Source organism: Petaurus breviceps, unplaced genomic scaffold (assembly GCF_028583685.1).
Source record: "Petaurus breviceps papuanus isolate PSGF00001 unplaced genomic scaffold, PetGlider_PUasm1.0 79, whole genome shotgun sequence".
NCBI lineage: Eukaryota > Metazoa > Chordata > Mammalia > Diprotodontia > Petauridae > Petaurus > Petaurus breviceps.
The window spans coordinates 15,186,231-15,214,159 of NW_027186523.1; the positions used below are offsets into that span (position 1 = coordinate 15,186,231).

Below are 27,929 nucleotides of genomic sequence, written 5' to 3' on the forward strand. Positions count from 1 at the left end.
GTGATCCAGTCATGTAGCAAGAATGAGAGACAATAGAGCGACAACTCCTTTGCTGTGTTAATGCCCTTGAAATATTAAAAGATCCAGAAGAAGGCCTTGAGTGCATTGAATGGATTCTTTATGGAGGATCTGTAGAACCACCGAGGCTGAGAATCCCACAGGATAAGCAGGAAACAGTGTGGCATAATGGAAAGAATCAAAGAAACTGGATTTGAATTTGACTCTGTCATTTACTTGCCTATGAAGCCCTGGCTGTCACTTAACTTCCCTAGGACTCAGTTTTCCCATCTGGAAAATGAGGTGGGTTTGACTAGATGATCTAGATGAATTATAAGCAAGTATGTGGTGGTAAATGTTTAACAAACAGCTTTCTAAGAAAAATATATACATGACACCCTTTTACATTTAATTCATATCTTCTCCATCACTTTCTTAAGTCTAGACAATCAAAACAATAAATCAAGACCCGATTTTTTGAGTTCTAAGGTATGGAGGCTTACACTGAAAATTTAATGAGTTCTCACTGGGTGGTATGAGCTAGCTCTAGGACGCCACTGCCTATAAGGTCCCTTCCATGTTCCTTTCTATGAATGTATGATCCCACGGAGGGAACGACCACTCTGATAAAGGCATTTAGAGTTATTAGTGAAGAGTACAGATGTAATTAGTACAGTTGACATCTAGGAGTTGCATTATACAATATTGATCTTTGCATATTTTTCATTTTTGTCATTCTTCACTGCAGTGTAGCATTGCTTCATTATATTGAGTCTCCATAGTTCAGTATTCCCTCAAGAGCTGGGAAGGCATGACTCCTTATAGTTTTTTTTTTTTGCACTGAATATGTTGACTTTATTGATAGTACACAATACAGGACTCTAGGCTTCTTCCCCCTACTACAGGGGTGCTTTGGAACAAGGATGTGAATGGGACATGGGATCCCTAGTATAGGAACACAGGTTAGGAATGTGGGCTCCCCAGTGGTGGATTTCCTGTTTTTGTCTGGGGATGAAGATCCATGGCTTTCCACTTTACTCCTTGGAGGCCATGTAGACCATGAGGTCTACTACACGTTTGCTATAACCATACTCATTGTCATACCAGGAAATGAGCTTGACAAAATGGTCATTGAGGGCAATACCAGTGCCAGCGTCAAAGGTAGAAGAGTGAGTATTGCTGTTGAAGTCACAGGATACAACCTGGTCCTCTGTGTAGCCCAAGATGCCCTTCAAGGGTCCCTCTGATGCTTGCTTCACCACTTTCTTGATATCATCATATTTGGCAGATTTCTCCAGGCGGCAGGTCAGATCCACAACAGATACATTGGGAGTAGGAACACGGAAGGCCATGCCTGTGAGCTTCCCATTCAGCTCAGGAATAACCTTGCCTACAGCCTTAGCAGCACCAGTGGATGATGTTTTGGGCAGCACCACGCCCATCACGCCACAGCTTACCAGAGGGGCCATCTACTGTCTTCTGGGTAGCAGTAATGGCATGGACTGTAGTCATGAGTCCTTCCACAATGCCAAAGTTGTCATGAATGACCTTGGCCAAGGGGGCCAAGCAGTTGGTGGTACAGGAAGCATTACTGACAATCTTAAGGGAATTATCATATTTCTCATGGTTCACTCCCATCACGAACATTGGGGCATCAGCAGAAGGGGCAGAGATGATGACCCTCTTGGCTCCACCCTTCAAGTGAGCCCCAACCTTTTCCATGGTGGTAAAGACTCCAGTGGACTCTACAACATACTCAGCTCCAGCATCTCCCCATTTAATATTGGTGGGATCCCGTTCCTGGAAGATGGTAATGGCTTTTCCATGGATCACCAGCTTCCCATTCTCAGCCTTGACAGTGCCCTTGAATTTGCCATGAGTGGAATCATATTGAAACATATAAACCATGTAGTTGAGGTCAATGAAGGGGTCATTGATGGCCACAACGTCTACTCCACCTGAGGTGAATGCAGCCCTGGTCACCAGGCACCCAATACGGCCAAATCCATTGACTCCGACCTTCACCATCTTGTTTCAGGGATGCGACTTAAGCAGCAGAACCTGGCACCAAGCTAGGAGAAAAGCCGAAAGCCGACTCCTTATAGTTTTTGACAGTTGATAAAGAACACGGCTGTAAACATCACTATACAGGTAGCTCTTTTAGAAAAAAAAAAAACATCTGTGGATTGGCTTAGATGGATGTTGAGATCTCTTCCAGCCCTCAAATTCTGTTATTTTATGAGTCTATTCCCAAGAGTAGGATTGCAGAGTCAAAGGTATGATCAGTTTTATGAGTTGAGTTTATTGCCTTAAGGTTCCACAGAAAGGCAGTACCAATGTGTATTGCTATCAGCAGTATATGAGTGTGTCCATTTCCCTATAGCCCTGTCATCTTTATTTGCTTTTTGCCTATTTGTGGGTTCCTTATGGGTCCTCCAGTTTGCATGGAATACTGTGTAAATTTCTTGTGCTCTGGGACCTTTCTGAGTTAACAATTTTAATAACAGAGAGGCTGTTATAGCTGGACCTATGATGATAGAACTGAAAAAAGAATTGTTGTTCAGTTGTTTTTCAGTTGTATTCAATTCTTCATGACCCCATTTTGGGGAAATTTTTTGGGGGGTTTTCTTGGCAAAGATACTGGAGTCGTTTGACATTTCCTTTTACAGCTCATTTTACACATTAGGAAGCTGAGGGAAACAGGGTTAAGTGATTTACCCAGGATCACATAGCTAGTGAGTATCTAAGGACCGATTTGAATTCAGGGAGGTGAGTCTTCCTGACTCTGGACCTGGCACTCTATTCGCTGTGCCCCTTAACTTCCCAAAAATAATTAGGTAATAATAATTTATATTCTCTAGATACTTCCTTCATAGCACTTCGTATTTCAGAAAAGACAGTGGCAGTTTCCTCTTTGAGGGATCTGTCCCTGCAGAACCCCTAAACCTGGGCTATAGAAGACTTCACAAGAACAGCTTGACCACAGGAGCAGAGAGTTGTGATGTAATGGCTGAAGTGTTAAAAGGAACCTGAATGCTCTTTTTAAACGTGGGGGGTGGGGAAGATGACAACTTCAAATGCCAGTTAGGCATTTGCTTCCTTTTCTAAGACTTCAGGGTTCTGGGGTGGACGGAGCTTGTTAAAAACCAAAAGCAAAGAGTCACATCTCCTCTGCCCAGAAATAAATACATTTCAAACTTGTGTTGAACTCAAGAGTTAGGAATTCAGACACCTAGGAGAAACATGTTAAGAAATCTCCATGCAAAAGAAAAATTTCATGAATTCAATATCTTGTCTGTCACCAACCTCCTTGACCCAGGAAGGGCCCTTTTGGGGAAATGACTCCTTTTGCCTCATGGATCAGTCCAGGTCCAATTTCAGACTAAATAAATCTCCAGTTTTGTTTTAGCATGAAGTAGATGTCAATTCAGAAAATAACCTAGCTTCAAAGCAAGATTTTGACTTGGGAACATATTCACATATGCACACATATGTAATATATGCATAACCACCTATATGTACATGTGTACCTACATGATACATGTATGTATATATCTGCACACAGAAGTACACATACATACTGGGATTGAAATATAACTTAAAGTTACAGTAGGATTTGGAGCAAACTGTATATAACACACACATTTGTCAGGACCTGTATTTTTTTTCCACATAGAAATCTCCCAATTTGGAAGCTTTCCATCTGATGTGGATTGGAAACTCATATGTAATTTATAATCTTAGAAAGTTGCCAGATATTAACCTATTATCAAATTGTTTACCATCTTAGGGAGGGGGAAGGTGAAGGAGAGAAGGAGAAAATGTAGAACTTAATTTAAAAAAATGCATGTTAAAAATTTTCTTCGCATGTAATTGAAAAAAACAAAACACTATTTTAAAAGAAAGTTGCCTGGGAGCATTGAGGGGTTAGATCAAGGCAAGTCAAGAAACATCTATTAGGCATCTACTATTTGCCAGGCACTGTGTTAAGTCCAGGTAATGGTTCTGTTAGATTACTCAGGCGTAAGTCTGGATGTGTCAGAGGAAGGACTTAAACCCCACTGTCTTCTAGACTTCAAGACTAACCCTTTATTCACCATCCAAACAAACTCTTGGGGGTTATGACTTTATTGAATTCAGAAGGAACAGATTAGAACACAGATAAAGGATTTAAGATCCTGCAAGATAGGGATTATATCTAATTTACATTCTCTATAATACCTAGCTCCTTCTGAAGGACCTGAAAAAAAAGTAAATAATAATGCTATAATACTGAATAGTTTCTCATTTTTGGAATATTTAGAATCAACTATACCATGCTTTGAAAAGAGACAGTGCTATATGGAAGTATATATATATATATATATTTGATTCCTCCAGTTTACCAAGAAAGAAACAAGTTTGTGTTAATTACACATGTAGAACTTTCAGAACATTCATACCCATGCCATTGATCATCATTATTATTTTAATTGATTAATTTTTGGTTGCAACATTCACTTTCATAAGATTTTGAATTCTAAATTTTCTCCCCCTTTTCCCCTTTCCCCCTCTCCAAGATGATGTACAATCTGATATAGACTCTATATATACATTCTTATTAAACATATTTTCACATTAGTCATATTGTAAAGAAGAATGAGAACCACATTGATTATTATTTTAACTAGATGTCCTTGAAATGTGAAATGAAACACACACACGCGCCTGCTCCATTAGACTATTGTCTAACATATGGTAATCTGTCTCAATAAAACTACAGTTTGTGAGGGGGTGTTCTGACAGAATGCCAGGCTATTCCCTTGACAAATTTTCCGTACAACGTCAAATAGAAAAAAGCTCTCTGCCTTTACTTTAGTTTGGCTCACAGGCATGCAAAGAAAGTTTCCTTGCAACCATAGTGATAAATAAAATTGTGAGCTATTAAAAAGACCAATGAAATCATGAGAAAGGTAGTAAATCTATCCATTAAGAAGAGAACTTGTTTGACCAAAATATAAACGCATTCAGAAATTGTGGATTTTATAACAAGCTCATTGAATTGATAGGAGATCTAGAGAGGATACAGAAATATCATTTCATATATATAACTCTATATAAGCCTCTGCTTAACACATCTCAAAAATATTGCTTTCAATTCTCTCTAAAGAACTCAGGGAAGATGATTCCACAATAACAGTTCATGGTCAATACCTTCCAGTGAATCACAACTGGTAAAATCAGTAATTTTTTCCTAATGTCTAAGAATGAATACTTGTTGACTTGCCCAAGCAACCCAAATGTTCTGTATTAGTCCAAAGAGTCCCAACACTTGATCCTTTTCTCTCCAAACAAAATGCAGCTCTGTATGTCCTTTTATTGATGTTTTATACCTTGTACCCCCCCACATTTTGTCTTTCATCTTGAACAAAGAAAATCACATTTGCTTGCTAAACATTAAACAACAGCTCTTCTATTATGTCCTGTTTTTGAGGAGGAGCATGGGGGCTAGTAGAATCTACTGTTGGTTGGTTCTCTTTCCATTTTTCTAGATGGGGCTTCCTAACTTTAGCACTTTCATCCTAATGAACTACTCCCAAGGTCACATCTCCTCATCTCCCACACTGACAAGATTCACCAGATTCAACTCTCTGCATCTTGCTCCCTTTGGCATGTCTATAGTCTGGTTACTTTACTAAGGTCTAACCTCCTAAACATCTCCTGCTGCAATCTAAATCCCTTTCTTCTTGTGCTGACCTCACAAGTGGATACTAAGGCTAGTTTTAATTTACAATGTAGAAGTACTCCCTGATTTCAGAAGAAACCTGGGAAGACTTACATGAACTGATGAAAAGTGAAGTGAGCAGATCCAGGAGAACATTATATATAGCAACATTGTATGATGACTATGAATGACTGAGCTATTCTCAATAATGCAGTGATCCAAGATCTGAAGGACTCATAATGAAAAATGCTGTCTAATGCAGAGAAAGAACTGATGGATTCTGAATACAGATCAAAGCATACTATTTTCCTTTTCTTTTTTTCTTTTGATCTCTTTCTTCTTTCACAACACGACTAATATAGAACTGCATTTTACATGATTGCACATACACAACCTGTACCAAATTGTTTACCATCTTAGGGAGGGGGATGGTGAGGGTGAGAGGAAGAAAATTTGGGATTCAAAATTTTTGAGAAATGAATGCTAAAATTTGTTTTTCCATGTAATTGGAAAAAAAAATAAAACACTATTAAAAAAACACTATTCTCTGATGCTAGAAAGGAACATTATCTCTGTCTACCCGATGAGGAAACTTGAGTCACAGAGAAGTAAAAACCTCACAGTTTGTTTGTAGCTCTCCACTCAGGAAGCTATACAAACTCTTTGGTCAGTCCACAGATTGCTACCTCTACTTGGACTGATTACCTCCATTCCATTTCCTCTGGAACTTGAATTAGAGGCCTCAGAAGGAGCAGGTACAGAATGACAATGTGCAGAATGTGCTACTGTAGAGAGTAGATTCCATAATATGCTCTCTATGAGGCCTCTTATTCCCTGTTTATCACATATAGGGTAGAAGGGGAGTTCTTAAAGGAAGACCATTTTCTTGGACTACATTATCACCTTCACTCTCCTTTATTATCCGAAGGGTTTTATCAAGAGGTACAGAAGAAACCTGCCAATCAGGAAGAAATAAGACAGAGAAAGTAGGGCTTTAGCTTAGGCACTGAAATTTAGAGAGGTGCCACTTCCTCCTCAAGATAGTGGTCACAAACAAATTAACTGTGGATACTAGATTCATTTGGAGCCAGGAGAATTCATCTTCATGAGTTCAAATGTGACTTCAGACAGTTATTAGCTGTGTGACGCTGGGCAAGTCACTTAACCCTATTTGCCTCAGTTTCCTCATCTGTAAAATGATCTGGTGAAGGAAATGGCAAACCACTCCAGTGCATTTGCCAAGAAAACCCAAAATATGGTCATGAAGAGTCGGATACAACTGAAATAACTGAACAGCAACATCAGATGCAAAGACAGTCAGACATCAAAGGATCTTCCATTCCCTCAACATTTATCTAAAATGGATGGGGTTTCCTTCTGCCAGACCCTAACTTCTGTTCTGAACACCCTTACTTTTCTCCACTCCTTTGTTTTAGCAGCACATTTCAAGAAACAGTCTTGCTTAGAAACAAATTTTATGACAAAGCTTTGTGGAGCAAAGTTACAATAGCGAATCACAACTGTACTGTAGATTAACTCCACTCCCACCCCCAAAGTGAACACTTTTGTGAACTGGAAGCACAAGAATTGGCCAGCAGAGAGGAGGAAAATGTCACAGACATTTTCATTATGAAGGACTTAACCCTTAAATCCTGTCAAGTCCCAGGTAAGCCATACAGTTTTCTTGTTGCAAAAATCATTCCTTCCAGCCACCCAACTCCTAATATCTAAAGTGAATGGAAATTTCCAGATAGTCTCAAGACTTCAGTATTAGTTAAAGCATGTGGGGAGGTGGTGTATGTGTTTGGGGGAGGTGGGGGTGGGTGGAGAGGTAATAAGAGACAGAAGGATGTTGCCATAGCCACCAAGGGGAGAATTCTGGGTCAAAGGAGTATGGATATAGGCATGGGGATCTGAGGACTTGAGGAAACTAAGGGACCTACCTTCCCAGCTGCTAATAGCCCCAAATCATCCAGTAGCAATTGCTTTTCCTCCTTTATTGGCTACTAGAATGACGCCCCTCCCTTCCAATGCTGATGACCCACATCTTCTTCCTCCTCTTTTCCTAGTTCTTACTGCATCCCAGGGACAGGGGAGATGATTCCTAAGCCTTCCCCCGAGCCTCAGCCTCCTATGGGCCATTGTCTGGGTGGATTTGAATGTCCTTATTAGGGCAGCTAGGGAGCATAGTGGATGGAGCACTCGACCTAGAGTCAGAAAGAACTGAGTTTAAATCTGGCCTCAGATATTTATTAGCTGTGTGACCCCAGGCAAATCACTTAACACTGTTTGCTTCAGTTTCTTCATCTATAAAATGAGCTGGAGAAGGAAATGGCAAACCACTCCAGTATCTTTATTGAGAAAACCCAAATGGGGTCATGGAGAGTTGAACAGGACTGAAATGACTCAACAACAATAACAAAATGGGGAGTAGGCTGTACTTCAGGGATAATTGACTAAACTCCTTGGGTTTCATCTATCCATCCCAAATGTGACCGTATCTCCACATGTGTGGCTTTTAGAAAAGCAAACAGCATAATGAAGGCAATGGTTGGTGTTCTAGAGATAGGATTTGGAAGCCTTCCTTACTCTTATTCCCCAGCTTGGTTCCATATTTCCTGTTCCTATGGCTGGTATCATGGTCTCTCTCTAAATTTCCCCCATCCCCATCCTTTTTTTTTCTCATTAAGTCCAATGACCACATTTTCTGATTCAAAATTCAGGCCACATGGCCAATTAACTTCATCTAGCTGCCACAATTGTAAGAGGTTTTATATGAGTCTATACTTGAGACTTTTAACTGATCTAGCTCAATTTCCTCTTTTGAATCATGCGGTTTTACTGTTTCTGAGTTCCCATATTTGTCTTCATAATACTTAAGCGACATGTAGTAACATGTCCATTTCTCTTTATAAATATATCTTGGAGCTATCTAAAGAGCTGTAACTATCAGGGTTACAAATAGAGTGTGTCTAGTTACACAGGATCAGAGGCTACCCCCCATCTCGCCTTCCTTCTCATGGCTGTTTCTGGAAAGACACGAGTGATTCAAGTACAAGGAGAATCCTAGACAGGAGACAGTTTAAACATCATTTCCAACCAGTCAATTTTATGAAGGAGGAAACTGGGGTCTAGAGATATTTAGTGACTTGCTCAAAATAAGAGAAGCAGTACCAGACAGGACTAGAACTGAGTTCTCCTGGTTCCCAGACTGAGTTGTGCTGGTTAGTATTTAACAACCAGCTCTTCAGGAAAAAATTACAATGAAGATGTGTCATGCTGCAGAGAGATGTTTGCAAAAACATTCATGGCCCTATTGCAAGTTTTCAAAGAAGATTCTCTTGATATATATATATATATGTGTGTGTGTGTATGTGTATATATATATATATGTGTGTGTGTATACACACAAATTTATTTTTGGAGGGGAGAAAGCAAGGCAATTGGGGTTAAGTGATTTGCCCAAGGTCACACAGCTAGTACATGTGTCAAGTGTCTGAAGTTGGATTTGAACCCAGGTCCTCCTGACTCCAGGACTAGTGCTCTATTCACTGTGCCACCTAGCTGCCCCCACAGACTATTTTCATAAAGATTTTATAGATGAAAAATTGAGCTAATGAAATGGTAGTTATTGATATCTTCTTAATTGTCTGTTTCAGAAAAAGACATTTAAGTAAAGCAAAGATTTTTCTCTATTTAAACATTTTTAAAAATAATCAATAATCACAGATGAATTATGCAAAATTGAGAGGCAGCTAGGTGGCACAGTGGATGGAGTGCTAAGCTGAGAGTCACTAAGACCTGAATTCAGATCCTGCCAAATACACTTACAAGCTGTTGCTTAACCTTTCTCAGCCTCAGTTGACTTAACTATAAAATGGATATAATAATATCACCCACCCATGAGATAAAATGAAAACTACTTTGCAAATGTTAGAGTGCTATATAAATGCTAGCTGTTACTGTTAAAATGCAGTTTTACTAATTAATGTACACATGTTAAGATTGTGCTTTGATAATCCTTGACCAAAATCAATCAAGAGATAAAATAGGTAGGTATAGGATTGACAAAGGTGTTTACTACTATCATAGATGAAATCTATCGTGAAGTCTAAATGGAAGAAGGATTTTCATAGATGGTGAAGCCCTCAGTTTGCTCCTGTTTACTGATAATGTTTTTCTTATTATATCAAGTTCAGGAAATGGTACACTTAAAAGTATCCTAACAATCCACAGATAAAAAACCAACTGCATAAAGAATGCCTGTTCTCCAGACCATGAAATTCATGGTATGGACAGCACTTGGTTGAGTTACTTCATCAGCTCCTGTTGGACAGCCCCTACAGGTGGGCAGTGAGCTCAGCCTAGTATTACATAGAAGGAAGGACATGGGCAGGATTACATTGGAGAAAATGTACAGCAACTTCAGCAATTCCAAGTATTTCCCTGAAATGAAGGCCCATCTTTGTTTGTTAGAACATCTGGTGATGTTCTAATAGTGTGAGTCATGAAATATCATAAGGATATCTTGTGGAGGATATGTAAGGACTTAAAACTGCAGAAGCCTGAAAGTACATGAATGTAAGCTTTATTTTTTGCTCTTTCTTTCCCCTACCTTTGGTTTCTTCCCAGCCCATATCACAGGGCCTGGTATACAGTAGACATTTAATAAATGCTTAATGATGGATTGAGAAGTGTCTGGTGGGCTAAAGGCTGCTACATTTCAGGATCACAAGATCACAAATTTAGAGTTAGAAAAAACCTTAGAGATCATCTCATCCAACATCCCCATTTTGCAGATGAGGAAACTAATTACTGACAATGAATTGTGTGCAAGACATGTTTTGAATGATATCATCTGAGAGATGTAGAATGTGAAATACTGGTGTGCCACTCATAGCAAGAGTGAAAGATAACAGATAGGTTGCTTATGTGTTGCATCGTAAGCACATAATGTCAAAAGACCAATGATCTGGAATTATTTCCAAAGAGTTATTAAATTGCCAATACCCTTTTACCCAGCAATACCACTACTATATCTATTTTTAAAAGTGATAAGGGGAAAAGGAAAAGATGTTCTTAACGATTTATAGCAACTCTCTTTGTGGTAGCAAAGAACTGGACTTTTTAGGGATATCCATCAATTAGGGAATGGCTGAACAAGTATAGGATATGATTGTGATGGAATACTGTTGTGCTAAAAGAAACGATGAGCTCAATGATCTTAGAAAAACATGGAAAGACACACAAAATAATGAAGAGTGAAATGAGTAGAACCAAGAGAACATTATATACAGTAAAAACAATATTGTTTTAAGAATGACTGAGCAAATAAGTAATTTCGACTACTATAAGTGCCTAAATTAACTATAAAGGACATATGAAAGAAGACTCTGTCTGTATCCAGAGAAAGAGCTGATAACTAGAAGCATGTATAGAATGATTTTACATATATATGCTTATTTGTATCTAATGGTAGCCATCTTTAGGATGGGGATGAGAAGGGAATGAAAAAAAGAAATTGACATGATAACTTTATAATAAATTTAAAAGGAAAGCAGTTATGCATAATAGATTTGTAGTTTCATGTGTAATCATCTTTTTTTATTATACTATGCTATGGAAATGCTAGTTCCATAAATTAAAAATAAAAGCAAAAGATCAATGAGAAGATTTCTGGAGTATTGGGTAGACACCCCATAGAGGATTTATGGGAACTCAGGGAACACAGAAGGAAGGATATGGGTTGGATTACCTTGGGAAAAAAATGTACAGCAACTTCAACAGTCTCAAATACAGCCCTGAAATAAAGGGCCCCTCTTTGTAAACATAGACCCTGGATTCAACTCCTATTTTGTCACTTATTTTATTTTATTTTATTTTTAAAGCAATTGGGGTTAAGTAACTTGCTCAAAGTTACATGGCCAGTTTTTTCTGGGTGTGGTGCTGAGTATCTGAGCCCAGATTTGATGCCCAGGTCATCCCGATGCTGAAGCCGGTGCTCTTACTCGCTGAGCCACCTGGCTGCCCCTAAGCATTTGGGGTTAAGTAGCTTGTTCCAGGTTACACGGCCAGGTATTTCTGGGTGGATGCTAAGTGTTGGAGCCCGGGATTCGATCCCCAGATCATCCCGACACTGGAGCTGGTGCTCTTACTTGCTTGTGCTACCTGGCTGCCCCATATTTTGTCACTTATTGCCTGTGACCATGAGCAAGTCATTTAACTTACCTAAGCCAGTTTTCTCTTCTGTAGAATGAGAAGGTGGTCTCTAAGTTGTTTCTGGGCTCTAGATTTATGATCTGTGCTGAATTACCCCTATTTTATTTTTTTACTCAAAAAAAAAAATAAAGCAAACAAAAAAATAAGAACACTCATTTAAAAGTCTTCTTGTGAAAGGTTCAGGGAGCAGTTTTTCCTTAGTGCAGAAATCAAATCAATGTCTTTGTTCTAATTAGCAGCATATTTTAGTCAAAGGAAACAAGAATATGTAGGACTTTCACATTGTGGCAACCACAGACCTAAATGATTAATCACAGAATTTTAGAACTTGGATATTATGCTAGGGTCATTCAGATTGTATAGGTGAGGAAACTAGTTTCACAGAACTGTCAAGTGATTGAGCTGGCACTCAGGTCCAGGGTTTCTGACACTAGCCCATTGACTTTTTAAAAAATAAAATAAAAATGTTTTTCAATTAACAAGCATTAATTTTCTCCCCCTCAAAAATATAACAACCAAAAAGAGAAAGAAAGAAAGGAAAACAAACAAAAAACCCTGGTGAATAAATATGCATAGTCAAACAAAACAAATTTCTGCACTATCCCTGAACAACAACATATGTCTCATTATGCATCTTGAGTCCATCAACCCTCTGTGGGGTAGGTAGCATGTTTCATCATCTGTTCTCTGGAGTCATGGTTTTCCAGGGGAAAGAGTGCCATATTTATATGGAATCTTTCATTATTATTTTTTTAGATCAACTCAGTCATATCTTAGATAGCATCCAACTTATTATAAGAATCTTACATTGTGGGCCCCCAACTGCAACTTTGCTAAATGGATCCCCACTCTACTCCTACATCCTTCATAGGGAGTTACATGGGTCTCCAAAAACTGCAGAGTCTACCTATAGAAGTTCCCCTTCTGACTGCTTTTTGATGATGATTTGAACAACAGTAAAACCAGTTCCAAAGATGACATTTCATGCTGCACTCCTGGAGAATGAGACAAATGAACCAAGTGTCTCTGTATGAAATTCATGCTCTTTCCAATAGATTTTCTGTCCAGAATAGGGAAGACTGATGATCACTGTCCCTCCAAGATGGTTTGGCTTCTTCTAAATGCTACTTAAGATTTTTTGTAAGTTAACACATGGATATTCTTCCCTCCCTTTTTCATTAGGCCCATGTTCAGATTTCACTACTTCCCCCCCCCCAGTTCAGTCAGTGTTTCCCCCTCCAAAACACCAGTCTGCTCTCTTTTCCTCCCAAAGAAAGGCACAGAGATACTGTGTTTTCTCATATCCAGGCCATATATATTTTTTCCCAATAATCCATAATTATTTATCTCTTACATATGTACAAGATGAGGTGAATGGATCATCCCTATTTTCCTATGGTATTTATAGAGAACACAGAGGTAAAATGCTTTTAAACAATTTAGACTCCAATATAAATGTACATTACTATTGTACTACTTTTCTCAGAAGCCTTCAATCATTCTCCATTGCATGCAGGACATTCCAAACTTCTTTGTTCAGACTGAGATAAATGATTGTTTCTCTCTTGTATTAATAACTAATTATTGAATCAGGGACCAAGGTTTTTCCCCTTTTCTATTTCCTCATCCAGAAATCAACTAGTGTGGGAAATCTTTCTCAGAGACTCACCCAGGCTAAAGATTTAATCAAAGACAGTAGAAGAAATTCTATGTTTAGGCTAATGGGTGGATCCCTGCTCATTGAGTTTATTCCAAGAGGTTGGGAAAAAGGTTGATTCTCCCTTTTGTCAGACAGGTGATATGGAAATTGATGTCTCTTTGACCAAGATTTGGATACTCAGTGTCGCTCAAGACCCTCATTGTAATATGGCCCATCTCTCATTGTAATATTCATTTTTCTCATTAATTGTTTTTTTAAAAAATTAGTCTTTTATTTCCCCCCAATTACATGTAAAAAATTTTTAATATTAAAAAACTTTGAGTTCCAAATTCTCTCCCTTTTTCCCTCCTTATCCCCCTCATTGAGAAGGCAAGCAATTTGATATAGGTTATACATAGTATAGTCATGCAAAACATATTTCCATATTAGTCATGTTGTGAAAGAAAACATAGACCAAAAAAAAAAACCTTCAAGAAAAATAAAGTAAAATAAGTATGTTTCAGTCTTTTGAGACTGTTTGAGACACCATCAGTTCTTTCTCTGCACATAGAGAGCATTTTTCATCATAAGTCCTTCAGAGTTGGATCACTGTATTGCTGAGAATAAGTCATTCACAGCTAATCATCTTACTATATCGATGTTACTTTGTAAACAATACATTTAACTTTGTATTAGCTCATGTAAGTCTTTCCAGGTTTTTCTGAGAGCATACTACTCACCATTTCTTTTTTTTTTAGTTTAATATTTTATTTTTCCCCAATTACATGTAAACACAATTTTCAGTATTTGTTTTTTAAAAATTCATTTCCAAATTCTCTCCCTCTCATAAAGAAGGCAAGCAATTTGATATAGGTTATACATGTGTAGTCATGCAAAACATATTTCCCATATTAGTCATGTTGTAAAAGAAAACACAAACCAGTATAAAAACCCAAGAAAAATAAGGTAAAAAAGGTATGTTTTTTTCTATATTCAGACTCCATTAGTTCTTTCTCTGGGGATAGATAGCATTTTTTCATCGTAAGTCCAAAGTTATCTTTAGAGAATTGTATTGCTGAGAATAGCTAGGTCATTCACAGTTGATCATCTTACAATATTGCTTTTACTATATACAATGTTCTCCTAGTTCTATTTCACTTTACTTTCCATTAGTTCATGTCAGTTTTTGCAGGTTTTCCTGAAAGTATCTAGCTCATCATTTCTCAAAGCACAATAGTATTCATCACAATTATATACCACAACTTATTCAGCTATTTCTCAGTGGATGGGCATCCCCTCAATTTCAAATTTTCAGAAAAGAGCTGCTATAAATATATATTTTTTTATAAATAAGGAGCTAGGATTAGCTTTTTTCCTTTTTTTTTTTTTAATCTCTTTTGGGATACATTGCTAGGTCAAAGGGTAAACATTTTTATAGCCCTTTGGACACAGTTCCAAATTTCTCTAAAGAATGGTTAAATTGGGGTGGCCAGGTAACACAGAAAGTAAGAGCACCAGCTCCTGTTGGGATGATCTGGGGATTGAATCCGTGCTCAGACACTTAGCACTCACCCAGAAACACCTGGCCGTGTAACCTTGAGCAAGTTACTTAACCCCAGTTGCTTAAAAAAAAAAAAAGGAATCGTTAAATTATTTTACAACTCTAGAAAAAAGTGCATTAATGTCTCATTTTCCCCACATCCCCTTCAACACTGGTCATTTTCTTTTTCTGTCATGTTAGCCAATCTAATAGGTATGAAGTGGTACCTCAGAATTGTTTTTAATTTGCATTTCTCCAATCAATAGTGATTTAGAGCATTTTAAAAATATGGCTATAGACAGCTTTGATTACATCATCTGAAAACTGTTCATATCTTTTGATTATTTATCAATTGGGGAATGGTTCTTAAACTTGACTCAGTTTTCTATATATTTGAGAAATGAGGACTTTATCAGAAAAACTTGCTTCAAAATGTTTTTTTCACAGTTAGGATTGCTAAATGTATTTCCCTCTATCTTATTTCCTCCTCCTTCCTCTCTGTTTATTCTGTTCTCTCCTTTCAACCCATCATCCTCAAAAGTGTTTTGCTTCTGGCTATCACTTCCCCCAGTGTGCTCTCCCTTCTATTATCGCCCTCTTCTCTTCCCCTCCTACTTTCTTGTAGATTAAGATAGATTTCTATACTCAGTTGAGTGTGTATGCTATTCCCTCTTTGAGCCAATTATGATGAGAGTAAGGTTCACTCACTCCCCACCATCTTCCCCTTCACTGTAAAAACTTTTGCTTGCCTCTTTTATGTGAGATAATTTACCCCATTCTACCTCTTGCTTTCCCTTTCTCCCAGTGCATTCCTCTTTCTCACTTCTTAACTACATTTTTTAGATATCATCTCTTCATATTTCACACCTGTGCCTTCTCTCTGTGAAATACTCCTTCTAACTGCCCTAATAATGAGAAGGTTCTTATGAGTTACAATTATCATCTTCCCTTGCAGGAATGTAAACAGTTTAACCTCATTAAGTCCCTTATGATTTCCTTTTCCTGTTTACCTTTTAATGCTTTGCTTGAGTCTTGTTTTTGAAAGTAAAATTTTCTATTCAGCTTTGGTCTTTTCATGCTTGAAAGTCCTCTGTTTCATTGAGTGTCTATTCCCTGCCCTCCCACCCCCAAAGGATTATACTCAGTTTTGCTGGGTAGGTGATTATTGGTTTTAATCTTAGCTCCTTTGCCCTCCAAAATGTCATATTCCAAGTCCTCTTATCTTTTAATGTAGAAGCTTCTAAATCTTGTGTTATCCTGACTGTGGATCCATGATACTTGAATTGTTTCTTTCTGGCTATTTGCAATATTTTCTCCTTGACCTGGGAACTATAGAATTTGGCAATAACATTCCTAGGAGTTTTCACTTGGGGATCTCTTTCAGGAGCTAATTGATGGATTCTTTCACTTATTATTTTACCCTCTGGTTTTAGAATATCAGGGCAGTCTTGATAATTTCTTGAAAGATGATGTCTAAGCTCTTTTTTTGATCATGGCTTTCAGGTAGTCCAATAAATTTTTAAATGATCTTTTCTGGATCTATTTTCCAGGGCAGTTATTTTTCCATTGAGATATTTCACATTGTGTTCTACTTTTTTCCATTCCTTTGGTTTTGTTTTATTGTTTCTTGATTTCTCACAAAATCATTAGCTTCCATTTGCTAAATTCTAATTTTTAAGGAATTATTTTTTTTCAGTGAACTTTTGTACCTTCTGGATAATTCTACTTTTTATTTTTTAAGCAATTGGGGTTAAGTAACTTGCTCAAGGTTACACAGCCAGGTGTTTTTGGGTGGATGCTAAGTGTCTGAGCCCAGATTCGATCCCCCATGTCATCCCAACACTGGGGCCGGTGCTCTTACTCGCTGTGCTACCTGGCTGCCCCTGACAATTCTACTTTTTAAGGAGCTTTTTCTTCAGTGAATTTTTGTGCCTCTTTTTCCATTTGGACAATTTAGCTTTTCAAGGCATTCTCCTCTTCACTGGCTTTTTGTACCTCTTTTACTATTCAGCTTAATCTATTTTTTAAAGTGTTATTTTCTTCAGTATTTTTTTGTGTTTGTGACTCTTTTTTTGTTTACATTGACTCTTTTTTCATGATTCTTTTACATCACTTTCATTTCTCTTCCCAATTTTCCCTCTACCTCTCTTTCTTGATTTCAAAATTATTTTTGAACTCTTCCATGGCCTGAGACCAATTCATATTTTTCTTGGAGATTTTAAATGTTGGAGCTTTGACTTTGTTATCTTCCTTTGACTGTGTGTTTTGCTCTTCCTTGTAACCATAGTAACTTTCTGTGGTCAGGTTTTTTCCTGTTGTTTGCTCATTTTTGTAGTCTATTTCTTTACTTTTTACTCTTTGTAAAAGTGGGACTCTGCTTCCAGGGTGGAGTGCTCACTCTCCAAAGCTTCAGAGCTCTTGTGCAGCTGTTTTCAGAGGTATTTCTAGGAACCTATAAGTTTTCAGTTCTTTCAAGGTGGTATGATGTAAGAAGAGGTCTATGAGTGACCACAAGCACTCTCTTCTGCCCTAGGACTGTGATGAGGGTCCCTGCTCAACTCTGGCTTCAAGATCTGCTATGCTAGTGTTCCTCCTTGCCCTGGGACTGCTACCGAGGACTGTGACCTGAATCTGAGTATGGGCAAAGTAACAGAGTCCTGCTCTTAGTGCTAGCAAAGAGACCGCCATAATCTCCATCTGATCAGTTCTTTGACCCTCTTATAGTCTGTGGGCTCAGAGCTCTGGAGCAGCAGCAGCAGCAGCTGCTGCATCAGTGACTCCCAAGGCCTGCTAAGCCTGCCCTGGGTTTGCTGGGGCCTTATCTGCTCTGGCACAGCCTGTACTGGACTGTGCTCCACTCTTACCTAGGTAAAACAGACTTTTCCTGTTGACCTTCTAAGTTGTCTTTGACTGGGAAAATCTTTCATCCTGTCCTTTTGTGGGTTCTGCTGCTCCAGGGATTGTTTTATAGCATTATTTAAATGTGTTCAGAGGATTTTGGGGGGACAGCTTAGATGCGTCACTGCCTTTTCTTTGCCATCTTGGCTCTCTCCTCCTCTCTCATTAATTGTTAACCAATCAGAGTTGATTGCCACCCTCAGGAACACTTGCTCTTCCAAGGGCATATAAACTGTTGTCCCACTGCCATGAAGGGTCTTTGGCATTAGAGAGTGCCACTGACCTCTTTTATTAACAACATGCTAGTCCTATTAATAAAATGATTAAATTACCCAGAAACCATGTCTTTCAAACTTCTTAAGCATCACAGACTATTAATAAATTGTTCAGTATTATTTTATTAAGTGTCTCCTATGTGCTAGGCACTGTGCCAAGTGCTGTTCAAAAGAGGCAAAAGATAGTCATTACTTTCAAGGAGCTCATGTTCTAATGGGGGAGACAACAGGCAGACCTATCAACTATATACAAACAAGACCCTAAACTGTGCTTCAAACCATCATCAAAAAGCAGTCACAAGGGGAACTTCCATACAAGCAGATTTTGTAGTGTTTGGGGACCCATGGAGCTGGGTGCAGGACTAGACTGGGGATCCATTTAGCAAAGTTGCATTTGGGGGCCCAAAATTAAGGGGAATCAGGAAAGGCTTCCTAAGGTTGTATTTTAGATGGGACATGAGACAGAAATACCAGCCATGGGGTATATCCAGTAAAAATTCCTGGGATCATAGATTGAGTTTTTTGCTCATAGGACAGCAAGGACGTCAATGTCATGGAATCTCAAGAGTACTTGTATATTAAAGGGCATAAAGTATAAGAAGGTTGGAAAAATCATAGTGGGGTAGGTTATGAATGACTTTGAATGACAAATTGAAGATTTCATATTTGATCTAAGAGGTGATAAGGAGTCACTGGATTTTATTGAATGTGTGTATGAGGAGATGACATGGTCCGACTTGTACTTTAAGAAAATCACTTTGACAACTGAGTGGAGGAAGGACTGAAGTGGGTCCAGACTTGGGACAGGCAAACCCATCAATAGGCTATTGTAATAGTCCAGGCATGAAGTGATGAGGGCCTACAAAAAAGTGATAGCAGTGTCAGAGGAGAGAAAGGAGCATATACAAGAGATATTATGAAGGTAAAGTTGGCAGGCCTTGGTTCAAGGACTTTCACATTCTGGTCCCAGTCTGTAGTATTTTCTTCAATTTTGAGTGACACATTTTAGAAAGGGTATTTATTATCCAGAGATTCTTTGATTCAGTTAGTCAATGAGCATTTATTAAGTGCCAGTCAGCATGGTGAAGGGATTGGAAACTTTGCCATAGAGCAGGGCTCTTAACATGAAATCCTCAAACTTTCTTTTTATAACTGTTCAATATAATTGGTTTCCTCGACATTATTCTGAGAAGGGGTCCATATGTTTTTTTCCAGACTGTCAAGGGGATCCACAACATAAAAAAAGTTAAGAAGTCCTGCCATGGAAGGATCTGTTGAAAGGTATGTCTAGCTTGTATTAGAGAAGACTTATGGGCAGTACTTTTAGTTGTTTTCAAGTATGTAAAAGACAGTTATGTGGAAAGAGGATTAGATTTATTTTGGTCAGAACAGTGGGTACATGTCTTGCCTAATATAATTTTCTTCTTAAGAATAGGAATTATTTCATTTTTTTGGTCTCTGAATCACCAGTGTCTAGTACCATTGCCTAGTACATGTCAGGTGCTTATCAAATACTTGTTGGTTGGTTTATTTAAGGGTAGAATTTGAAGAGAGGCATTTGTATAAGGAAAAACTTAACAAAGTAATTCTAAAGTGACATAGATTTCCTCTAGAAATAGTCTTCCTCATCATTTGGCATCTTCAGGCAAAGACTGAATGACTACTTGTTTGCCATTAGAATGGGAGCCCTTTGATAAAGAAAAGTAGGTACATTAATGAACTGGAATAGTGGAATAGTGAACTGGTCCAACAATTCTGGAGAACAATTTGTAACTATGCCCAAAGGGCTATCAAACTGTGCATACCCTTCAATCTAGCAATACCAGTGCTAGGTCTGTATTCCAAAAAAGGTCAAAGAAAAACAAAAAGGTCCTATATATTACAAAATATTTATAGCAGCTCTTTTTCTGGTGGCAAAGAATTGGGAATTGAGGGGATACTCATCACTTGGGGAATGGCTGAACAACTTGTGGTGTATGATTGTGATGAAATCCTGCTGTGCTTTAACAGAGATGAAGGAGGGTTTCAGAAAAAACATGGGAAGACTTATATGAACTGATATAAAATAATGTGAGATGTACTGGGAGATCATTGTGAACAGCAATAGCAGTATTATAATGATGATTAACTGTGAAAAACTTGTCTACTCTGATCAATACAATGATCTAAGATAATTCCAAAGGACTCATGAAAAAAAAATGCTGTCCACATCCAGAGAGAGAACTGATGAACTTTGAATGCAAATTGAAATAGAATTTTCTCATTTTCTTTCTTTCTCTTTCTTTTTTCCTTCCTTCCCTTCCTTCCTTCCATTCCTTCCTTTTTCTCTTTTTCTTTCTTTCCTTCTTCCTTTATTCCTTCATTCCTTTCTTCTTTCCTTCCTTTCTTTCCTCTCCTCCTTTCCTTCCCTTCCTCCTCCTTCCCTTCCTCTCTCTCTCTCTCAATATGGCTAATATGAAAATATATTTTGCATGATTTCACATGTATAATTTATATATTGTTTGCATTCTCAGTGCCTAGGGAGGATTGGGAAGGGGAGAATCTGAAATGCAATTAAAAAAAATCTAAAATTAAATAAATAGTATTTAAAGAAAAGAATGTGAGTCCCTGGAGGATATGGACAATGTTTTTGCCTTTCTTTGTATTTCTAGCCCTTAGCAGAGTGACTGGCACATAATATGTGCTTAATAAATATTTTTTGATGATGATGACGATATAGAATATTCTTCTCATGCAGAAATGGATTGGATGTCATGATCTCTGAGGTGCCTTGCAAATTTGAGATTCTATGATTCTACCTCTCCTATCTCCCATTTCTTTCCAAGACAAACCCTCTCCTATTTCTATCACTCTGTGGTCTTTCCCTGGAATATGTCAGGCACATTCTCCTCTCTTACTTTGCTTATACTATTCTTAATGTCTCAAATGCTTTACCTTTTATTCTCTAACCATCTGAATCTTATAGAGCCCATTCCATATCTTGTATCCTTTAGGAAGTCTTCTCTGATCACTCTTAGCCCACAGTGATCAAACACTATAAAGCACTTACTGTCTATACCACACATTTGGTGCTTACCATAAGCTACATTGTATTGCAATCAAATTGTCTAGAGGTATTTGTCTTGTTCAATCAACAACTGAATTGTAAGTTCCTTGAAGGCAAACACTAGATCTTATAGGACTTGGAGTCGAGAAGACTTGAGTTCTAATCCCATCTTACATAATTACTTGCGATGTGACAGAATTCTCAACTCTAAAATATGAAAGTTGGACTTAATGGTCACTAAAGTTCCTTTCAGCTCTAAAATCTCTGAACCTATGATCTGTGATTATGCATATCTTTGTATCAACATGATACTTTATAGTACCATCTGTTTAATATTATTTATATACTTCAAGAGTACATTTTATCAATGTGGTCTCTTCATCAAGGCTAAACGTAACTCAACTATACCTTGTTAGGCAGTATTCATGAGTTACTTTTACCATAAAACATAATTATCTGGTGGCCATCCTTCTGATGATAAGCCTGTCTGAATTTAGCTATGGTAGACTTCTAGTCCACTGACAGGTTGTATATTAATCTTTTCCAGCTTGTTGGTGCCTACCAGATCTTGAATTCTCTTGGTATAATTTTTGAGAATCCAGGGTCACCTTCACACAATAGTGAAACGTCAAAGTAGTGTTTTATTGGTAATTGAAGATGAAATTTAGTACTGTTATTATTCATCTCCTCCTATTCCACTCATTTTATATTTGGCAGTTTTTCCCTTAGCTAGTTTTGGGAAAAAAGCTTCAATTTTTCCAAGAAATATCTTAAAGCCTTAATAGAAAGAAGTATTAGCCCACCTGCCTTAAGTGTCAAATGGCCAGGAGAAAAATTAGGTAACAGATTTAGGAAAAATTCAATATTTCTTTACTTCTTTTAAATTCCGTATTGCAGGTTTTCATTGGAATCTGTGTCTGTGAAAGAACACTGAGTATATTAGCTGAAGGCAGATGCTTGTGTTCTTTTAACCTAGTAAAATGAAGAAGGGAATAAGGAATAAAGAATTCATTTTACTTCCCTTGAAAATAAATGAAATCAATCTTCTTTAGAGTTAACTCCAGGAGTTAAAATGAGGGGAAGAGGTAGCTATTCATAGAGAGATTTGGAGCCTAGACTAAGTCAAGCTGGGTGGTCCTTCCCTTTCTCCTCTGATTTTTAAAAACCTTCATGCTCTGGCCCAATCTTTCCAACCTTGGTATATATTACAGACCTTCCTTCATTCTGTGGTCCAGCTGGTCAGGTCTTCTTGTTCCTCTTCACATAAAACATTGTCTCCTCTCTCTACTTTCACACTGGCTGTCCTCCATCCCTGGTAGGCTCTCACTTCTCATCTCCACCTCTTAAGATTTCTTGTTTCCTTCAAAATGTGGCTTAAATGCCAGCTTTCCTGATCTATCCAGCTTCTAGTTTCCTTCCAGCCAATGTATTTATTTTCTATATACTTATATAGTTACCTGTTGTCTCCACAACTAAAATGTGAGCTCTTTGAGGGCAGAAACTAATTTACATATGTCTTTGTATCCCCACCACCTAGCACAATGTTTGGTAGGTACATGGTAGCCACTTAATTCTTGATAACTGGTTTATTATTTAATTCCTCCTAATATTTTTACCTTATGTGAGGCAATAGAGTGACTTTTTTTGCATTGTCATAAGGGAATTGTAAAGGGAGAAATAAGCCTAAAATTCATGACCAGAATTCATCTCATGCTATCAGTATCCTGGTCCTTGTAGCAGTGAGGGACTCAAAATCTTGAGGCTAATCACTCTGATTTGCAGTACCCACAGAAATTATTCTGAAAGGTCCATTGACTACAATAATTATCTCTAGTCTATGTCATACTAATGAGTGAATGGCATAGTATAAAGTGGAATTGCAATGAGGGACCCTTTTCAATATGAACTTTTATGAATATACATATTTTAAGTGCAAAAATATTCAGTTTTCCATGGTATGTTGGTGTTAATTTTGTGACACTTCAAATGTCTTGTGAAGGTTTGAAGTCCTCAAGTGGATGGTAAAAAAGAGCAGGCAAAATTTTCAAACTTTGTCTAGAGAGCACCAAACTTTTGAACCACTTTTGTTGATGAACCTGAAATTGTAGATTTCTGAGCTGGCCATTATTTTCCCATGCTGAACTCATTTCACTGATAACCCACCCTCTGAATCCCTCACTTTCCTTGGGGAAATGAAATTCTTATGGCAAGAATTTATCAGCCAGTTAGAAACAGTGACAGACACCCTTCCCCCACCCCACCCTCACCCCAAGCCACTTTGTGGCAAAAGAGATTCTACAATAAGCCATCAGTTTGCAGTTGCTCTCTAACATGTAAAATCTGAGCTGACAGATACAATAGAAGCACAAGAAGCATTGGCACTCATGATCCCACCCTCAATCATGTGTGATAATAAGCAAACATCCATTAAGTGCTTACCATGTGTCAGGCATAATACTAGGTACAATAAGGATACAAATACAAAAATGAAAGTCTCTATCCTTGCTTTTCTATGATAACACACTAGGGAAAACCATTTAAAAATTGTCATTGGTCACAAAGGGGATATGAGTTAACAGAAAAGACATGGTTAGATTGGCACAAATGTATCCCATTAACCAAAAGAAAAAAAAATCAAAGTCCATGCTCCACTGAAGGAGGATAATGGTGCCATTTTATGATATAAAGGATAGTTTCTCCTCCTTCTCATTATGGGATTTAAGATCTTTCCCGACCATTAATAGGCCTCAGGTAGAGCCCATTAAGGGAAGTTTGCTTAGGGGAGACTTGCTTGTAGTAAGGCTTTCACATCTTTTGCTAATTTCTAATTAGGCACTGAGTCAAAGGGGTTGTGATACCTTCTGGCTCTGAGAAGTGTGTATATACTCTAAGTTGGTATTTTGCTTTGGGGGCTCGCTTATGAGAAGGATCTTGTGATTCCCTGATTGAGATTATGAGTGGCCATATGTTCAGAGCTCCTCAGCTGCTCAGATGTAAAGACTCTCTTTATCCAGGGATGTATGTAAAATGTATAGCAATATTGCTTTGATTCAGGCAGAGCTCTGTATGTTGGTCTTTATTTCTCTGCTTGTATTTTCTCTGTATTTTCGCTGAAGTTCAGGGTGCTGACTTTTCCCCTGAACTAGTGAATGTAATTAAAAAAGATTGTTGATCCCTTAAACAGCTATCTTTCCTAGTAAAGCAGATCTAAAAACCTGGGTATGCCAGTGTGGTTAGAGCCACCCTGGGTATGCCAGTGTGGTTGCTACTACGTTCTCCTCTTCCTCTTCCTTTTCCCACCTCTTCCTCCTCATCTATCCCTTTCATCTCCTCCTCCTCTGTTCTATTCCTCTTCCTCCTCCTAGCACTGTTCCTAGCACATAGTCATATATGGACAAGGACTGGACCTATAATTTCATTGGTATAAGGAACTCCTAGGTGAGGAAACTCCTTTTACCAATGCAAGCTGGCATCTTCTTTGCAACTTATAGTCTTAGTTGCCTAGAACATGGACAGGTTAAGTGACCTGCCTAGAGTCACTTAGTTACTTTATGTAGATTTAGGAATTCAAAGCAAGTCTTTCTGACTCTTATGCCAACTCTATCCACTGCTTTCTTGCTGGCACATACTAAATACTTAATAAATGCTTTTCATTTATTTATTGATTGATGAAGGAGGAACTGGGTGCGAAATAGTCTTACAGATAGGTAAACATTTTCTAATTATGTCAACATTTCAATAAATGGCACACATCTAATTAAAACCAGAGCCATTAACATCCCTGTAACTCTCCAAATTTTTGTAAGATAATGCAACAAACACATCCATCCATTTATTCTACAAAGATTCGCACATTCCTTTCTTTGCTTAAGGTTCTGCTGAATTTGTGTTTGTCCTTCGTTCTTGAAGAGGACTATGATACCAGGGAGATGATGACATGACTTGCAGTTGACTTTGATTTGAGTGAGAGGGGCTTGTGTGTTCTCCTGAACTAGACCTTGTGAAGGGTACAAAAGTATACAGTTTACATTTCCTATCCTTCAAGAATTTGTGTTCTAGTAGTGCGGATAAGACAAGTCCCTAGGTATATGGATACTATGTAAGTGTGGGCAGTATGTGATTGCCACACATGATTGAGGTAGGATCATGAGTGCCAATGCTTCTTGTGCTTCTACTGTATCTGTTAGCTCAGATTTTACATGTTAGAGAGAAACTGCAAGTTGATGACTTATTGCAGTATCCCTTTTTGCCATAAAGTGTCTTAGGGTGAGGGTGGGGTGGGGGGGGTGTCTGTCACTGTTTCTAACTGGCTGATAAATTCTTGCCATAAGAATTTCATTTCCCCGAGGAAAGTGAGGGATTCAGAGGGTGGGTTAGCAGTGAAATGAGTTCAGCATGGGAAAATAATGTGAAATGGGTAGGATGATGGAGTTTCTAATGTGGCCTGTTCATCCACAGAGGAAAGACAAAATGCATGAGGAATATCTCTTGGTCAGATTTCAGCATGCATTTGAATGGACACTCCAACAGTATGTAGACTGGGACTGATAGTGAGCTGGGCCCAAAGCTGAATAGGAGGAAGAGAACAGGTTCGATTGCTTTGGGGAAATTGCAAAGCTCTTTTTTTAAAACTGATTTCAAACTTCTCATAAAAGCAAAGGCTCATCTTTTCAATGTTAAATATATCATGGCAGTTAGTTGCAGAATAGCAGTACCTCTGAAGAACTAAAGATGTGTATCATGTGGAGGGCAATGGAAAGATGCATGATGGTGTGGGTGGGCTGCAAGGACTAACCAAGGAAGAACTCCAAAGAAGAGTAGCTACATGATTCAGTGAATTTCAAAGCACTTGACTTAGAGTCAGGAAGACCTGAATTCAAATTCTGTCTCAGCTCCTTGCTAGCTGTGAGATCCTGGGCAAATCACTTAACCTCTCTGTCTTGATTTGGTCTTCCCCTCCCAGACTGATTCTTTTGTGCTGGCAAACTAGGCCATCTTCTGTCTCAGTTCTTACCTAGCCTTTAATCACTGAGTGGATGTTGCCTTAGATAAACTGAGACCTGGGAAAGACCTTAACTTTAAAAGGCGAAGGTCACCCACTACATCCTAGGCGATTGCCAACCATCTTGACTTTTATCCTGCCATTGGCCTCTGATGACTCTGGAAGAGAGAGTGAGGCTGGTGACTTTGTTCAGCTCTGTTTCATTAAAATCCAATTCACTCACAAGTCAAGACATCATCCTCGTTTTGTTAGTCCTCAAGAACGGAGGGTGAACAACAATTTGTGGACTGGGGATAATAACCTCACCTACCTCACAGGGTTGTTCTGAGGATCAAATGAAATAACATTCCACGTAGAGGAATTTGCAAACCTTAAAGTGTTATATAAATGATAAACTATTATTATTATTAATAAGAGTAAAGGATGTCAGGAAGAAAAGATGGGCTAGCTACACGTCAAGAGCAAGGGATGACAGGTAGACAACCAGAGTGTTCCACTGTTGCCTTCATATGTGGGGAGATATTGAGGAACGTCTCCAGGACATTGGCAGGTCCTCTATGGCAAATTTGGGGGAGAACATGGACAAGAGGTGCATGGGATGGACAGGTAAAATTGGGTTGTAATTTTTACCTTTATAGGGAACTCTTTAATCATGGATCCATTTACATATTTGAGTACCTTTTACAATGGCTCCTCAAATTCTCCCCTTGAGTTTTCAGGGTTTAGCATTCCTCTCACTTTTTATCTCTACAACACCAAGTTCTGTTAATTAGGAAATATGTTCTCTTTGCTTTAGTCAGTCCTCACCATTCTGGCTGAACTATCTAAAGCAAATTATTTTCAGCTTGTTTACACCGTAAGGACTGGAGAATCGTATTCTAGAGTTAATATATAAAATAACATGGCCAACCAAATGCACTTCAAGAGAAAAAAATATAATTAAGTGAATATTTAGGCTAAGACCAAGAAAGATGGTGAAATCATTTTTTTCCACCTATTCCCCACCTTTGGGTCTTATGACTTGAATCTATCTGGGTTATGCTTCTCTAACATTTACCTTGATCAGCATGCAGGCTTCTTAAGAGTAGGAAGGGATTGTTTTATTCTTTTATCTGTATTCCCAGCACCTAAAATTTTGTGTGGCACATAGTGAGTGCTTAACATATGTTTGTCAATTTACTGTTTACTGATTAAAAAGTCATACTTTCCCCATGCTACTCTCAGTATGACCTCCAGCTTCACGCTAGATCATTCTCTAATTTTGATCCTGTCATCCCCCTCACTAATATCTTCCCATTCACTAGCCAACTTACAGGCACACACTTGAGTCAATTAATAATAGATACCTTTTCTTGTTTGAGGTAGAAATCTAACCACTTTTAAAAATCATAGTGACAAGTCATTAACCTGTGTTTATGCCTCTTCCTCATGGTGTGGCTCCTAAAAGCTACAGTCTATAAATAAAGATTACACAAGGCATTCAACAATATGGACAGATTTTCACTTTCTTAACAATCAAATCAAATCACCAAATCAAAGCAAGTGTATTTTTATATATCCTGACTGAGTGACACATGGGTACATCTGAAATATTAAAAGAAAAAGAAGA

General features: G+C 38.1%; 1 pseudogene; it reads right to left on the reverse strand.

The window, feature by feature from the left end:
* Positions 1 to 822: 822 nt before the first annotated feature.
* The window catches only part of LOC138175841 (glyceraldehyde-3-phosphate dehydrogenase-like), a 303,386-nt pseudogene continuing 276,279 nt past the window's right edge, over positions 823 to 27,929 (reverse strand).